A 17,738-nucleotide genomic window follows, 5' to 3' on the forward strand; every position below is an offset into this window, starting at 1 on the left:
AGGGATGCAGTAAAGAAGGAATAGTGCATCGTAAAGGAGGTAGTCCTATCCCAAAAGGAAATCCTGTTGTTTCCATGGAAACGTTAATCGATTTAGAAGCAGAAGCCATGAAACCCATAGTATTTCATAGCGACGCAATTTCTCTGTTGATGCGTCAATGTAAGGGATTGCGGGATGCAGTACAGAAGGAATAGTGCATCGGAGAGGTGATACTCGTATCCCAAAAGAATATCCTGTCGTTTCCATAGAAACGTTACCCGATTTAGAAGGAGTTGTCATGGACCCATAGTATTTCATAGCGCCGCAATTTCAGTGTTAATTCGTCAATGTGAGGGAGCGAGGGATGCTGTAAAGAAGGAATAGTGCATCGGAAAGGAGATACTCGTATCCCAAAAGAAAATCCTGTCGTTTCCATAGACACGTTACTCGATTTAGATAATTATGTCATACAACCCATAGTATTTCATAGCGACGCAATTTCTGTGTTAATTCGTCAATGTGCTGGAGCGAGGGATGCAGTAAAGAAGGAATAGTGCATCGGAAAGGAGATAGTCGTATCCCAATGGAAAAACCTCTCGTTTCCAAAGGAACGTTACTCGATTTTGAAGGAGAAATCATAGAGCCCATTGTATTTCATAGCGACGCAATTTCTGTGACAATTCGTCAATGTGAAGGACCGAGGGATGCAGTAGATAAGGAATAGTGCATCGGAAAGGAGATACTCGTATTCCAAAAGAAAATCCTGTCGTTTCCATAAGAACGTTACTCGATTAAGATGGAGAGGTCATAGAACCCATAGAATTTCATAGCGACGCAATTTCTGTGTTAATTCGTCAGTGTGAGGGAGCAACGGATGCTGTAAAGAAGGAATTGTCCAACGGCAAGCAGATAGTCGTATCCCAAAAGAAAATCTTGTCGTCACTATTGATACGTTACTCGATTTAGAAGGAGAAGTCACAGAACCCATAGTATTTCATAGCGACGCAATTTCTGTGTTAATTCGTCAGTGTAAGGGAGCTAGGGATGCAGTAAAGAAGGAATAGTGAATCGGAATGGAGATAGTCGTATCCCAAAAGAAAATCCTGACGTTTCCATAGAAAAGTTACTCGATTTAGAAGGAGAAGTCGTGGGACCCATAGTATCTAATAGCGACGCAGTTTCTGTGTTAATTTGTCAATGAGAGGGAGCTAGGGATGCAGTAAAGAGGGAATAGTCCATCGGAATGGAGATCCTCATATTCTAAAAGAAAATCCTGTCGTTTCAATAGAAACGTTCACCACTTAGAAGCAGCAGTCATAGAACCCATAGTATATCATAGCGACGCAATATCTGTGTTAATTAGCCAATGTGAGGGAGCGAGGGATGCAGTACAGAAGGAATAGTGCATCGGAAAGGAGATAGTCGTATCCCAAAAGATAATTCTGTCGTTTGAATAGGAACGTTACTCGATTTAGAAGGAGAAGTCGTGGAACCCATAGTATTTCATAGCGTCGCAATTTCTGTGTTAATTCGCCAATGTGAGAAAGCGAGGGATGCAGTAGAGAAGGAATAGTGCATCAGAAAGGAGATACTCGTATCCGAAAAAAAAATCCTGTCGTTTCCACAGAGACGTTACTCGGTTCAGAAGGAGAAGTCATAGAACCCCTAATATTCCATAGCGACGCAATTTCTGTGTTAATTCGTCAATGTGAGGCAGCGAGGGATATAGTACAGAGGGAATAGTGCTTCGGAATGGAGATACTCGTATCCCAAAAGAAATTCCTGTCGTTTCCATAGAAACGATACTCGATTCAGAAGGGATTGTCATAGAACCAATACTATTACATAGCGACGCAATTTCTCTGCTAATTCGTCAATGTGAGGGAGCGAGGGATGCCGTAAAGAATAAGTAGTGCATCGGAAATGAGATACTCGTATCCCAAAAGAAAATCCTGTCGTTTCCATAGATACGTTACTCGATTTAGAAGGAGAAGTCATAGAACCAATAGTATTCCATAGCGACGCAATTTCTGTGTTATTTTGTCAGTGTAATGGAGCGATGGATGCAGTAAAGATGGAATAATGCATCGGACAGGAGATACTCATATCCCCAAAAAAATCCTGACGTTTCCATAGAAACGTTACTCGATTTTGAAGGAGAAGTCATAGAACACATAGTATTTCAGAGCGACGCAATTTCTGCGATAATTCGTCAATGTGAGGGAGCAAGGGATGCAGTAAAGAAATAATGGTGCATCGGAAAGGAGATACTCGTATCCCAAAAGAAAATCCTATCGTTTCCATAGAAGCGTTACTCGATTTAGAAGGAGAAGTCGTGGAACCCATAGTATCCAATAGCGACGCAGTTTCTGTGTTAATTCGTCAATGAGAGGGAGCTAGGGATGCAGTAAAGAGGGAATAGTCCATCGGAATGGAGATCCTCATATCCTAAAAGAAAATCCTGTCGGTTCAATAGAAACGTTACTCCACTTAGAAGCAGAAGTCATAGAACCCATAGTAATTCATAGCGACGCAATATCTGTATTATTTCGCCAATGTGAGGGAGCGAGGGATGCAGTACACAAGGAATAGTGCATCGGAAAGGAGATAGTCGTATCCCAAAAGAAAATACTGTCGTTTCCATAGAAACGTCACTCCATTTAGAAGGGGAAGTCATAGAACCAATAGTATTTCATAGCGACCCAATTTCTGTGTTAATTCGTCAATGTGAGAGAGCGAGAGATGCAGTAATGAAGGAATAGTGCATCGGACAGGAGATACTCGTATCCCAAATGAAAATACTGTTGTGTCCATAGAAACGTTACTCGATTTAGAAGGAGAAGTCATAGAACACCTAGTATTTCATAGCGACGCAATGTCTGTGTTAATTCGTCAATGTGGGGGAGTGAGGGATGCAGTAAAGAAGGAATAGTGCATCGGAAAAGAGATAGTCGTATCACAAAAGTAAATCCTGACGTTTCCATAGAAACGTTACTCGATGTAGAAGGAGAAGTCCTAGAACCCACAGTATATCATAGCGACGCAATGTCTATGTTAATTGGCCAATGTGAGGGAGCGAGGAATTGAGTACAGAAGGAATAGTGCATCGGAAAGGAGATAGTCGTATCCCGAATGAAACTCTGTCATTTCCATAGAAACGGACTCGATTTAGAAGGAGAAGTCATAGAACCAATAGTATTTCCTAGCGACGCAATTTCTGTGTTAAATTATCAAGTAGAGGGAGCGAGGGATGCAGTAAAGGAGGAACAGTGCATCGGAAAGAAGATACTCGTATCCCAAAAGAAAATCCCGTCGTTTCAATGGAAACGTTACTCGATTTAGATGGAGAATCATAGAACCCATAGTATTTCATAGCGACGAAATTCCTGTGTTAATTTGTCAATGTGAGGGAGCGTGGATGAGGTAAAGAAGGAATAGTGCATCGGAAAGGAGATACTCGTATACCAAAAGAAAATCCTCTCGTTTCCATAGAAACGTTACTCGGTTTAGAAGGAGAAGACATAGAACCCCTAGTATATCATAGCGACGCAATATCTGTATTAATTCGTCAATGTGAGGGAGCGAGGGATGCAGTAAAGTAGGAATAGTGCATCGGAAAGGAGATACTCGTATCCCAAAAAAAAATCCTGTCGTTTCCATAGAAACGTTACTCGATTTAGAAGGATAAGTAATTGAACCCATAGTATTTCATAGCGACGCAATATCCGTGCTAATTAGTCATTGTAAGGGAGCGAGGGATGCAGTAAAGAAGGAATAGTGCATCGGAAAGGTGATACTCGTATCCCAAAAGAAAATCCTGTCGTTTCCATAGAATCGTTACTCGATTTAGAAGTAGAAGTCATAGAACCCATTGTATTTCATAGCGACGCAATTTCTGTGCTTATTTGTCAATGTGAGGGAACGAGGGATGCAGTAACGAAAGAATAGTGTATCGGAAAGGTGATACTCGTATCCCAAAAGAAAATCCTGTCGTTTCCATTGAAACGTTACTCGATTTAGAAAGAGAAGTCATAAAACCCATAGTATTTCATAACGACGCCATTTCTGTGTTAATTCGTCAATGTGAGGGAGCGAGGGATGCAGTAAAGAAGGAATAGTGCATCGGAAAGGAGATACTCGTATCCCAAAAGGAAATCCCGTCGTTTCAATGGAGACGTTACTCGATTTAGAAGGGGATGTCACAGAACAAATAGTATTTCATAGCGACGCGATTTCAGTGTTAATTTGTCAATTTGAGGGAACGAGTTATGCAGTAATGAAGGAATAGTGCATCGGAAAGGAGATACTCGTATCCCTAGAGAATATCCTTACATTTCCATAGATACGTTACTCGATTTAGAAGGAGAAGTCATAGAACCCATAGCATTTCATAGCGACGCCATTTCTGTGTTAATTCGTCAATGTGAGGGAGCGAGGGATGCAGTAAAGAAGGAATAGTGCATCGGAAAGGAGATTTTCGTATACCAAAACAAAATCCTCTCGTCTCCATAGAAACGTTCCTCGATTCAGAAGGAGCAGTCATGGATCCGCCAGTACATCATAGCGACGCTATTTCTGTGTTAATTCGTCAATGTGAGGGAGCGAGGGATGCAGTAAAGAACTTATAGAGCATCGGAAAGGAGATACTCGTATCCCAAAAGAAAATCCTGTCGTTCTAATGGAAACGTTACTCGACTTAGAAGGAGAAGTCATAGAACCCATAGTATTTCATAGCGACGCAATATCTGTGCTAATTCGTCAATGTGAGGGAGCGAGGGATGCAGTAAAGAACTTATAGAGCATCGGAAAGGAGATACTCGTATCCCAAAAGAAAATCCTGTCGTTTCCATAGAAACGTTACTCGATTTGGAAGGAGAATTCATGGAACACATAGTATTTCATAGCTACGCAATTTTTGTTTTAATTCGTCAATGTGAGGGAGCTAGGGATGCAGTAAAAAGGGAATAGTGCATCGGAAAGGAGATACTCGTATCCCAAAGAAAATCCTGTTGTTTCAATGGAAACGTTACTCGATTTAGATGGAGAAGTCATAGAACCCATAGTATTTCATAGTGACGCAGTTTATATGTTAATTCGCCAATGTGAGGGAGCGAGGGATGCAGTACAGAAGGAATAGTGCATCGGAAAGGAGATAGTCGTATCCCAAAAGAAAATTCTGTCGTTTCCATAGAAACGTAGTAGATATAGAAGGAGAATCACAGAACCCATAGGATTTCATAGCGACGCAATTTCTGCGTTAATTCGTCAATGTGAGGGAGCGAGGACGCAGTAAGGATGGAATAGTGCATCGGAAAGGAGATACTCGTATACCAAAAACAATCCTGTCGTTCCCATAGAAACGTTACTCGATATAGATAATTATGTCATACAACCCATAGTATTTCATAGCGACGCAATTTCTGTGTTAATTCGTCAATGTGCTGGAGCGAGGGATGCAGTAAAGAAGGAATAGTGCATCGGAATGGAGATAGTCGTGTCCAAAAAGAAAATCCTGTCGTTTCCATACAAACGTTACTTGATTTAGAAGGATTTGTCATGAAACACATAGTATTTCATAGCGACGCAATTTCTGTGTTAATTCGTCAAAGTGAGGGCGCCAGGAGTGCTGATAAAGAAGGATTAGTGCATCGGAAAGGAGATAGTCGTATCCCAATGGAAAAACCTCTCGTTTCCATAGAAACGTTACTCGATTTTGAAGGAGAAATCATAGAGCCCATGGTATTTCATAGCGACGCAATTTCTGTGATAATTCATCAATGTGAGGGACCGAGGGATGCAGTAGATAAGGAATAGTGCATCGGAAAGGAGATACTCGTATTCCAAAAGAAAATCCTGTCGTTTCCATACGAACGTTACTCGATTAAGGTGGGGAGGTCATAGAACCCATAGAATTTCATAGCGACGCAATTTCTGTGTTAATTCGTCAGTGTGAGGGAGCAACGGATGCTGTAAAGAAGGAATTGTCCATCGGCAAGCAGATAGTCGTATCCCAAAAGAAAATCTTGTCGTCACTATTGATACGTTACTCGATTTAGAAGGAGAAGTCACAGAACCCATAGTATTTCATAGCGACGCAATTTCTGTGTTAATACGTCAGTGTAAGGGAGCTAGGAATGCAGTAAAGAAGGAATAGTGCATCGGAAAGGAAATACTCGTATCCCGAAAGAAAATCCTATCGTTTCCATAGAAACAATACCCGATCTAGAAGGAGATGTCATAGAACCCGTAGTATTTCATAGCGACGCAGTTTCTATGTTAATTCGCCAATGTGAGGGAGCGAGGGATGCAGAACAGAAGGAATAGTGCATCGGGAAGGAGATACTCGTATCCCAAAAGAAAATCCTGTCGTTTCCATAGAAACGTTACTCGATTTAAATAATTATGTCATACAGCCCATAGTATTTCATAGCGACGCAATTTCTGTGTTAATTCGTGAATGTGCTGGAGCGAGGGATGCAGTGAAGATGGAATAGTGCATCGGAATGGAGATAGTCGTGTCCAAAAAGAAAATCCTTTCGTTTCCATACAAACGTTACTTGATTTAGAAGGATTTGTCATAAAACACATAGTATTTCATAGCGACGCAATTTCTGTGTTAATTCGTCAAAGTGAGGGCGCCAGGAGTGCTGATAAAGAAGGATTAGTGCATCGGAAAGGAGATAGTCGTATCCCAATGGAAAAACCTCTCGTTTCCATAGAAACGTTACCCGATTTTGAAGGAGAAATCATAGAGCCCATTGTATTTCATAGCGACGCAATTTCTGTGATAATTCGTCAATGTGAGGGACCGAGGGATGCAGTAGATAAGGAATAGTGCATCGGAAAGGAGATACTCGTATTCCAAAAGAAAATCCTGTCGTTTCCATAAGAACGTTATTCGATTAAGATTTAGAGGTCATAGAACCCATAGAATTTCATAGCGACGCAATTTCTGTGTTAATTCGTCAGTGTAAGGGAGCTAGGGATGCAGTAAAGAAGGAATAGTGCATCGGAAAGGAAATACTCGTATCCCGAAAGAAAATCCTATCATTTCCATAGAAACAATACCCGATCTAGAAGGAGATGTCATAGAACTCATAGTATTTCATAGCGACGCAATTTCTGTGTGAAATCGTCAATGTGAGGGAGCGAGGGATGCAGTAAAGAAGGAATAGTGCATCGTAAAGGAGGTAGTCCTATCCCAAAAGGAAATCCTGTTGTTTCCATGGAAACGTTAATCGATTTAGAAGCAGAAGCCATGAAACCCATAGTATTTCATAGCGACGCAATTTCTCTGTTGATGCGTCAATGTAAGGGATTGAGGGATGCAGTACAGAAGGAATAGTGCATCGGAGAGGTGATACTCGTATCCCAAAAGAATATCCTGTCGTTTCCATAGAAACGTTACCCGATTTAGAAGGAGTTGTCATGGACCCATAGTATTTCATAGCGCCGCAATTTCAGTGTTAATTCGTCAATGTGAGGGAGCGAGGGATGCTGTAAAGAAGGAATAGTGCATCGGAAAGGAGATACTCGTATACTAAAAAAAATCGTGTCGTTCCCATAGAGACGTTACTCGATTTAGAAGGGGAGGTCATAGAAGCCATAGCATTACATAGCGACGTCAATTCTGTATTAATTCATCAATGTGAGGTAGCGAGCGATGCAGTAAAGAAGAATAATCCATCGGAAAGGAGATACTCTTATACCAGAAGAAAATCCTTTCGTTTCCATGGAAACGTTACTCGATTTAAAAGGAGAAGTCATATTACCCATAGTATTTCATAGCGACGCAATTTCTGTGTTAATTCGTGAATGTGAGGGAGCGAGGGTGGCAGTAAAGAAGGAATAGTGCATCGGAAAGGAGATACTCGTATCCCAAAAGAAAATCCTGTCGTTTCCATAGACACGTTACTCGATTTAGATAATTATGTCATACAACCCATAGTATTTCATAGCGACGCAATTTCTGTGTTAATTCGTCAATGTGCTGGAGCGAGGGATGCAGTAAAGAAGGAATAGTGCATCGGAATGGAGATAGTCGTGTCCAAAAAGAAAATCCTGTCGTTTCCATACAAACGTTACTTGATTTAGAAGGATTTGTCATAAAGCACATAGTATTTCATAGCGACGCAATTTCTGTGTTAATTCGTCAAAGTGAGGGCGCCAGGAGTGCTGATAAAGAAGGATTAGTGCATCGGAAAGGAGATAGTCGTATCCCAATGGAAAAACCTCTCGTTTCCAAAGAAACGTTACTCGATTTTGAAGGAGAAATCATAGAGCCCATTGTATCTCATAGCGACGCAATTTCTGTGACAATTAGTCAATGTGAAGGACCGAGGGATGCAGTAGATAAGGAATAGTGCATCGGAAAGGAGATACTCGTATTCCAAAAGAAAATCCTGTCGTTTCCATAAGAACGTTACTCGATTAAGATGGAGAGGTCATAGAACCCATAGAATTTCATAGCGACGCAATTTCTGTGTTAATTCGTCAGTGTGAGGGAGCAACGGATGCTGTAAAGAAGGAATTGTCCAACGGCAAGCAGATAGTCGTATCCCAAAAGAAAATCTTGTCGTCACTATTGATACGTTACTCGATTTAGAAGGAGAAGTCACAGAACCCATAGTATTTCATAGCGACGCAATTTCTGTGTTAATTCGTCAGTGTAAGGGAGCTAGGGATGCAGTAAAGAAGGAATAGTGCATCGGAAAGGAAATACTCGTATCCCGAAAGAAAATCCTATCGTTTCCATAGAAACAATACCCGATCTAGAAGGAGAGGTCATAGAACTCATAGTATTTCATAGCGACGCAATTTCTGTGTGAATTCGTCAATGTGAGGGAGCGAGGGATGCAGTAAAGAAGGAATATTGCATCGTAAAGACGGTAGTCCTATCCCAAAATGAAATAATGTTGTTACCATGGAAACGTTAATCGATTTAGAAGCAGAAGCCATGAAACCCATAGTATTTCATAGCGACGCAATTTCTCTTTTGATGCGTCAATGTAAGGGATTGAGGGATGCAGTACAGAAGGAATAGTGCATTGGAGAGGTGATACTCGTATCCCAAAAGGATATCCTGTCGTTTCCATAGAAACGTTACCCGATTTAGAAGGAGTTGTCATGGAACCCATAGTATTACATAGCGCCGCAATTTCAGTGTTAATTCGTCAATGTGAGGGAGCGAGGGATGCTGTAAAGAAGGAATACTGCATCGGAAAATAGATTTTCGTATCCCAAAAGAAAATCCTGTCGTTTCCATTGATACGTTACTCGATTTAGAAGGTGATGTCATAGAACAGATTGTATTTCATAGCGAAGCAATTTCTGCGATAATTCGTCAATGTGAGGGCGCCAGGTGTGCAGTAATGAAGGATTAGTGCATCGGAATGGAGATACTCGTATCCCAAAGAAAATCCTTTCGTTTCCATTGAAACAATACTCGAATTAGAAGGAGATGTCATATAACCCATAGTATTTCACAGCGAGCAAATTTCGGTCTTAATTCGTCAATGTGAGGGAGCGAGGGATGCTGTAGAGAAGGAACAGTGCATCGGAAAGGAGATACTCGTTTCCCAAAAGAAAATCGTGCCCTTTCCATAGAAAAGTTACACGATATAGAAGGACATGTCATAGAACACATAGAAATTCATAGCGCCGCAATTTCTGTGTTAAATCGTCAATGTGAGGGAGCGAGGAATGCAGTTACGATCATATAGTCTATCGGAAAAGCGACAGTCGTATCCCAAAAGAAAATCTTGTCGTGTCTATAGAAACGTTATTCGATTTAGATGGAGAAGTCATAGAACCCATAGTATTTAAAAGCGAAGCAATTTCTGTGTTAATTCGTCAATGTGAGGGAGTGAGGCATGCAGTAAAGAATGAATAGTGGATCGGAATGGAGATACTCGTATCCCGAAAGAAAATCCTATCGTTTCCATAGAAACATTACTCGATTTAGAAGGAGATGTCATAGAACCCATAGTATATCATAGCGACGCAATTTCTGTGTTAATTCGTCAATGTGAGAGAGCGAGGGATGCAGTAAAGAAGGAATTGTGCATCGGAAAGGTGGTAGTCTTACCCCAAAAGGGAATCCTGTCGTTTCCATGGAAACGTTACTCGATTCAGAAGCAAAAGTCACGGAACCCATAGTATTTCATAGCGACGCAATTTCAGTGGTAATTCGTCAATGTGAGGGACTGAGGGCTGCAGTAAATAAGCAATAGTGCATCGGAAAGGAGATATTCTCATTCCAAAAGAAAATCATGACCTTTTTATAGAAACGTTACTCGATTTAGAAGGAGAGGTCATAGAATCCATAGTATTTCATAGCGACGCAATGTCAGTGTTAAATCTTCAATGTGTGGGAGCGAGAGATGCAGTAAAGAAGGAATAGTGCATCGGAAAGCAGATAGTTGTATCCCAAATGAAAATCCTGTCGTTTCCATAGAAACGTTACTCGGTTTAGAAGGAGATGTCAGAGAACCCATAGTGTTTCATAGCGACGCAATTTAGGTGTTAATTCGGCAATGTGAATTAGCGACGGATGCAGTGAAGAAGGAATTGTGCATTGGAAAGAAGATAGTCGTATCCCAAAGAAACTCCTGTCGTTTCCATAATAACGTTACTCGATTTACAAGGAGAAGTCATTGAACCCATAGTATTTCATACCGACGTAATTTCTGTGTCAATTCACAATTGTGAGGGAGCGTGGTATGCAGTAAAGAAGGAATAGTGCATCGGAAAGGAGATAGTCGTATCTCAAAAGAAAATCCTGTCGTAAACATAGATACGTTACTCGATTTGGTACGAGATGTCATAGAACTCGTTGTATTTAATAGCGACGCCATTTCTGTGTTAATTGGTCAATGAGAAGGAGCGAGGAATGCAGTTGCGATGATATTGTGCATCGGAAAAGTGACAGTCGTATCCCATAAGAAAATCTTTTCGTGTCTATAGAAACGTTATTCGATTTAGATGGAGAAGTCATAGAACCCATAGTATATCATAGCGACGCAATTTCTGTGTTAATTCGCCAATGTGAGGGAGCGAGGGTTGCAGTAAAGAAGGAATTGTGCATCGGAAAGGAGGTAGTCTTACCCCAAAAGGAAATCCTGTCGTTTCCATGGAAACGATACTCGATTTAGAAGCAAAAGTCACGGAACCCTTAGTATTTTATAGCCTCGCAATTTCTGTGTTAATTCGTCAATGTGAGGGAGCGAGGGTTGCAAGAAAGAAGGAATAGTGCATCGGGAAGGAGATAGTCGTATCCCAAAAGAAATTCCTGTCGTTTCCATCGGAAAGGATATACTCATATACCAAAAGAATATCCTGTCGTTTCCATAGAAACGTTACTCGAATTAGAAGGAGATGTCATAGAACACATTGTATTTCATAGCGACACAATTTCTGTGATAATTCGTCAATGTGAAGGCGCCAGGAGTGCAGTAATGAAGGATTAGTGCATCGGAAAGGAGATACTCGTATCCCAAAAGATAATCCTCTCGTTTCCATAGAAACGATACTCGATTTAGAAGTAGAAGTCATGGAACCCATAGTATTTCATAGCGACGCAATTTCAGTGTTAATTCGTCAATGTGAGGGACCGAGGGATGCAGTAAATAAGGAATAGTGCATCGGAAAGGAGATACTCTCATTCCTATAGAAAATCATGACGTTTTTATAGGAATGTTACTCGATTTAGATGGAGATGTCATAGAACCCATAGTATTTCATAGCGACGCAATTTCAGTGTTAATTCGTCAATGTGAGGGAACGAGAGATGCAGTAAAGAAGAAGTAGTGCATCGGAAAGCGGATAGTCGTATCTCAAATGAAAATCCTGTCGTTTCCATAGAAACGTTACTCGGTTTAGAAGGCGATGTCATAGAACCCATAGTATTTCATACCGACGTAATTTCTGTGTTAATTCATCATTGTGAGGTAGCGAGGTATGCAGTAAGGAAGGAATAGTCCCTCGGAAAGGAGATAGTCGTATCCCAAAAGAAAATCCTGTCGTTAACATAGATACGTTACTCGAATTGGAAGGAGATGTCATAGAACTCGTTGTATTTCATAGCGACGCAATTTCTGTGTTTATTCGTCAATGTGAAGGAGCGAGGAATGCAGTTACGATGATATAGTGCATCGGAAAAGCGACAGTCGTATCCCAAAAGAAAATCATTTAGTGTCTATGGAAACGTTATTCGATTTAGATGGAGAAGTCATAGAAACCATAGTATTTCAAAGCGAAGCAATTTCTGTGTTAATTCGTCAATGTGAGGGAGCGAGGGATGCAGTAAAGAAGGAATTGTGCATCGGAAAGGAGGTAGCCTTACCCCAAAAGGATATCCTGTCGTTTCCATGGAAACGATACTCGATTTAGAAGCAAGAGTCACGGAGCCCAAAGTATTTCATAGCGACGCAATTTCTGTGTTAATGCGTCAATGTGAGGGAGTGAGGGATGTAGTAAAGAAGGAATAGTGCATCGGAAAGGATATACTCGTATCCCAAAAGAATATCCTGTCGTTTCCATAGAAACGTTACTCGAATTAGAAGGAGATGTCATAGAACACATTGTATTTCATAGCGACACAACTTCTGTGATAATTCGTCAATGTGTGGGCGCCAGGTGTGCAGTAATGAAGGATTAGTGCATCGGAAAAGAGATACTCGTACCCCAAAAGAAAATCCTGTCGTTTCCATAGTAACGTTACTCGTTTTACAAGGAAATGACATACTACCCATAGTATCTCATAGCGACGCAATTTCTTTGTTGATTCGTCAATGTGAGGGAGCGAGAGATGCAGGAGAGAAGGTATAGTATATCGGAAAGGAGATACTCGTATCCCAAAAGAAAATCCTGTCGTTTCCATAGAAACGTAACTCGAATTAGAAGGAGATGACATACTACCCATAGTATCTCATAGCGACGCAATTTCTGTGTTGATTCGTCAATGTGAGGGAGCGTGAGATGCAGAAGAGAAGGAATAGTGCATCGGAAAGGAGATACTCGTATCCCAAAAGAAAGTCCTGTCGTTTCCATAGAAACGTAACTCGAATTGGAAGGAGATGTCGTACAACACATAGTATTTCATAGCGCCGCAAATTCTCTGTCAATCTGTCAATGTGAGGTAGTGACGGATGCAGTTAAAAGGAATAGTGCATCGGAAAGGAAATAGTCGCTTCCCAAAAGAAAATCCTGTCGTTTCCATTGAGACCTTTTTCGATTTAGAAGGAGATGTCATAGAACCTATAGTATTTCATAGCGACGCAATTTTTGTTTTAATTCGTCTAAGTCAGGGAGCGAGGGATGGAGTAAAGAAGGAACAGTGAATCGGAAAGGAGGTAGTCGTATCCGAAGAGAAAATCCTGTCGTTTCCATAGAAACGTTACTCAGTTTAGGAGGAGATGTCATAGAACCCGTTGTATTTCATAGCGACGCAATTTCTGTGTTAATTTGTCAGTCTGAAGGAGCGACGAATGCAGTAAACAAGGAATAGTGCATCGGAAAGGAGACAGTCGTATCCCAAAAGAAAATCCTGTCGTTTCTAAAGATACGTTACTCGAATTAGAAGGAGAAGTCATAGAACCCATAGTATTTCATAGCGACGCAATTTCTGTGTTAATTCGTCAATGTGAGGGAGTGAGGCATGCAGTAAAGAATGAATAGTGGATCGGAATGGAGATACTCGTATCCCGAAAGAAAATCCTATCGTTTCCATAGAAACATTACTCGATTTAGAAGGAGATGTCATAGAACCCATAGTATATCATAGCGACGCAATTTCTGTGTTAACTCGTCAATGAGAGGGAGCGAGGGATGCAGTAAAGAAGGAACTGTGCGTCGGAAAGGAGATAGTCGTATCAAAAAAGAAAATCCTGTCGTTAACATAGTTACGTTTCTCGATTTGGAAGGAGATGGCATAGAACCCGTTGTATTTCATGGCGCCGCAATTTCTGTGTTAATTCTCAATTTGAAGGAGCGAGGAATGCAGTTACGATGATATAGTGCATCGGAAAAGCGACAGTCGTATCCCAAAAGAAAATCTTTTCGTGTCTAAAGAAACGTTATTCGATTTAGGTGGAGAAGTCATAGAAACCATAGTATTTCTAAGCGAAGCAATTTCTGTGTTAATTCGTCAATGTGAGGCAGCGAGGGATGCTGTAAAGAAGGAATTGTGCATCGGAAAGGTGGTAGTCTTACCCCAAAAGGAAAGCCTTTCGTTTTCAAGGAAACGTTACTCGATTTAGAAGCAAAAGTCACGGAACCCGTAGTATTTCATAGCGACGCAATTTCTGTGTTAATGCGTCAATGTGAGGGAGTGAGGGATGCAGTAAAGAAGGAATAATGCATCGGAAAGTATATACTTGTATCCCAAAAGAATATCCTGTCGTTTCCATAGAAACGATACTCGAATTACAAGGAGATGTCATAGAACACATTGTATTTCATAGCGACACAATTTCTGTGACAATTGGTCAATGTGAGGGCGCCAGGAGTGCAGTAATGAAGGATTAGTGTATCGGAAAGAAGATACTCGTATCCCAAAAGAAAATCCTGTCGTTTCCATAGTAACGTTACTCGTTTTACAAGGAGATGACATAGAACCCATACTATCTCATAGCGACGCAATTTCTGTGTTGATTCGTCAATGTGAGGGAGCGAGGGATGCAGGAGAGTAGGAATAGTGCATCGGAAAGGAGATACTCGTATCCCAAAAGAAAATCCTGTCGTTTCCAAAGAAAAGTGACTCGATTTAGAAGGATATGTCATACAACCCATAGTACTTCATAGCGACGCAATTTCTGTGTTATTTCGTCAATGTGAGGGAGCGAGGAATGCAACAATGTATTACTAGGGTATCGGAAAGGAGATACTCGTATCGCAAAAGAACATCCTTTGTTTCCATAGAAACGTTACTCGATTTAGAAGGAGATGTCATAGAACCCATAGTATTTCATAGCGATGCTGTTTCTGTGTTAAATCGACAATGTGAGGAAGCGAGGGATGCAGTAAATTAGGAGTAGTGCATCTGAAAGGAGATAGTCGTATCCCAAATGAAAATCCTGTCGTTTCCATAGAAACGTTACTCGACTTAGAAGATGTTATACAACCCATAGTATTTCATAGCGACGCATTTTCTGTGTTATGTCGTCAATGTGAGGGAGCGAGGGATGCAGTAAATTAGGAATAGTGCATCGGAAAGTAGATACTCGCATCCCAAAAGCAATTACTGTCGTTTCCATTGAAACGTTACTGGATGTAGAAGGAGATGTCATAGAACCCATAGTATTTCATATCCCCGCAATTTCTGTGTTAATTCGTCAATGTGAGGTATTGAGGTATGCAGTAAAGAAGGAATACTGATTCGGAAAAGAGATAGTCGTATCCCTAAAGAAAATCCTGTCGTTTCCATAGAAACATTGTTCGATTTAGATTTAGAAGTCTTAGAACACATAGAATTCCATAGCGACGCAATTTCTGTGTTAATTCGTCAATGTGAGGGAGCGAGGGATGCAGTAAAGAAGGAATAGTGCATCGGAAAGGAGATAGTCTTATCCCAAACGGATATCCTGTCGTTTCCATAGAAACATTACTCGATTTAGAAGCAGAAGTCATGGAACACATAGTATTTCATAGCGACGCAATTTCTGCGTTAATGCGTCAACGTGAGGGAGTGAGGGATGCAGCAATAAATTACTAGTGCATCGGAAAGGAGATACTCGTATCCCAAAAGAAATTACTGTCGTTTCCATTGAAACGTTACTCGATGTAGAAGGAGATGTCATAGAACACATAGTATTTCATATCCCCGCAATTTCTGTGTTAATTCGTCAATGTGAGGTATTGAGGTATGCAGTAAAGAAGGAATACTGAATCGGAAAAGAGATAGTCGTATCCCTAAAGAAAATCCTGTCGTTTCCATAGATACGTAACTCTATAGAGATGGACAAGTCTTAGAACCCATAGTATTTCATAGAGACGCAATTTCTGTGTTAATTCGTCAATGAGAGGGAGCGAGGGATGCAGTAAAGAAGGAATGGAGCATCGGATAGGAGATAGTCGAATCCCAAAGGATAATCATGTTTCCACAGTAACGCTACTCAATTTAGAAGGAGATGTCATCGAACCCATAGTATTTCATAGCAACGCAACCTCTGTGTTAATTCGTCAATGAGAGGGAGCGAGGGATGCAGTACAGAAGGAACGGTGCGTCGGAAAGGAGATAGTCGTATCCCAAAAGAAAATCCTGTCGTTTCCATAGAGAAGTTACTCCATTTAGACGGAGATGTCATGGAACCCATAGTTTTTAATAGCGACGCAATTTCTGTGTTAATTCGTCAGTGTGAGGGAGCGAGGGATGCAGTAAAGAAGGGATAGTGCATCGGAAAGTAGATAGTCGTACCCCAAAACAAAATCATTTCGCTTCCATAGAAACTTTAATCCATATAGTAGGAGATGTCATCGAACCCATAGTATTTCATAGCGACGCAATTTCTGTGTTAATTAGTCAATGTGAAGGAGCGAGGGACGCAGTAAAGAAGGTATAGTGCATGAGAGAGGATATAGTCGTATCCCAAAAGTAAATCCTGTCGTTTCTATAGAAACGATACTCGATTCAGAAGGAGAAGTCATAGAACCCATAGTATTTCATTACGACGCAATTTCTGAGTTTATTCGTCAATGTGAGGGAGGGTAGGATGCAGTAAAGAAGGAATAGTGCATCGGAACGGAGATAGTCGTATCCCAAAAGAAAATCTTGTAGTTTCCATAGAAACGTTACTATATTTAGAAGGAGATGTTATTGAACCCATAGTTTTTCATAGCGACGCAATTTCTGTGTTAATTCGTCAGTGTGAGATAGCGTGGGATGCAGTAAAGTCGAGATTGTGCATCGGAAAGTAGATAGTGGGAGCGAGGAATGCAGTAAACAAGGAATAGTGCTTCGGAAAGGAGATACTCGTATCCCAAAAGAAAATCGTGTCGCTTCCATAGAAACGTTATTCGATTTAGAAGGAGATGTCATAGAACCTAAAGTATTTCATAGCGACGCAATTTCTGTGTTAATTGGTCAATGTGAGGGAGCGAGGGATGCAGTTAAGAAGGAATAGTGCATCGTGTAGGAGATAGTCGTATCCCAAAAGAAAATACTGTCGTTTCCATAGAAACGTTACTCGATTTAGAAGCAGAAATCATGCAACCCATAGTATTTCATAGCGACGCAATTTCTGTGTTCATGCGTCAAAGTGAGGGAGTGAGGGATGAAGCAAAGATTTAATAGTGCATCGGAAAGGAAATACTCGTATCCCAAAAGAAAATCCAGTCGTTTCCATAGAAACGTTATTCGATTTAGAAGGAGATGTCATAGCACACATAGTATTAAATAGCGCCGCAATTTCTGTGTTAATTCGTCAATGTGAGGGAGCGAGTGTGCAATAAAGAACTAATAGTGCATCGGAAAGGAGATAGTCGCATCCCATAACAAAAGCCTGTAGTTTCCATAGAAACGTTACTCGATTTATAAGGAGACGTCATAGAACCTATTGTATTTCATAGCCACGCAATTCCTGTGTTAATTCGTCAATGTGAGGGAGCGAGGGATGCAGTAAAGAAGGAATAGTGCATCGGAAAGGAGTTACTCGTGTCCCAAAAGGAAATCCTATCGTATCCATTAAAACGTTACTCGATTTACAAGGAGAAGTCATGGAACCCCTTAGTAAATCATAGAGACGCAATTTCTGAGTTAATTC

The sequence above is a fragment of the Schistocerca americana genome, unplaced genomic scaffold (assembly GCF_021461395.2).
Source record: "Schistocerca americana isolate TAMUIC-IGC-003095 unplaced genomic scaffold, iqSchAmer2.1 HiC_scaffold_14, whole genome shotgun sequence".
NCBI classification, from domain to species: Eukaryota; Metazoa; Arthropoda; class Insecta; order Orthoptera; family Acrididae; genus Schistocerca; species Schistocerca americana.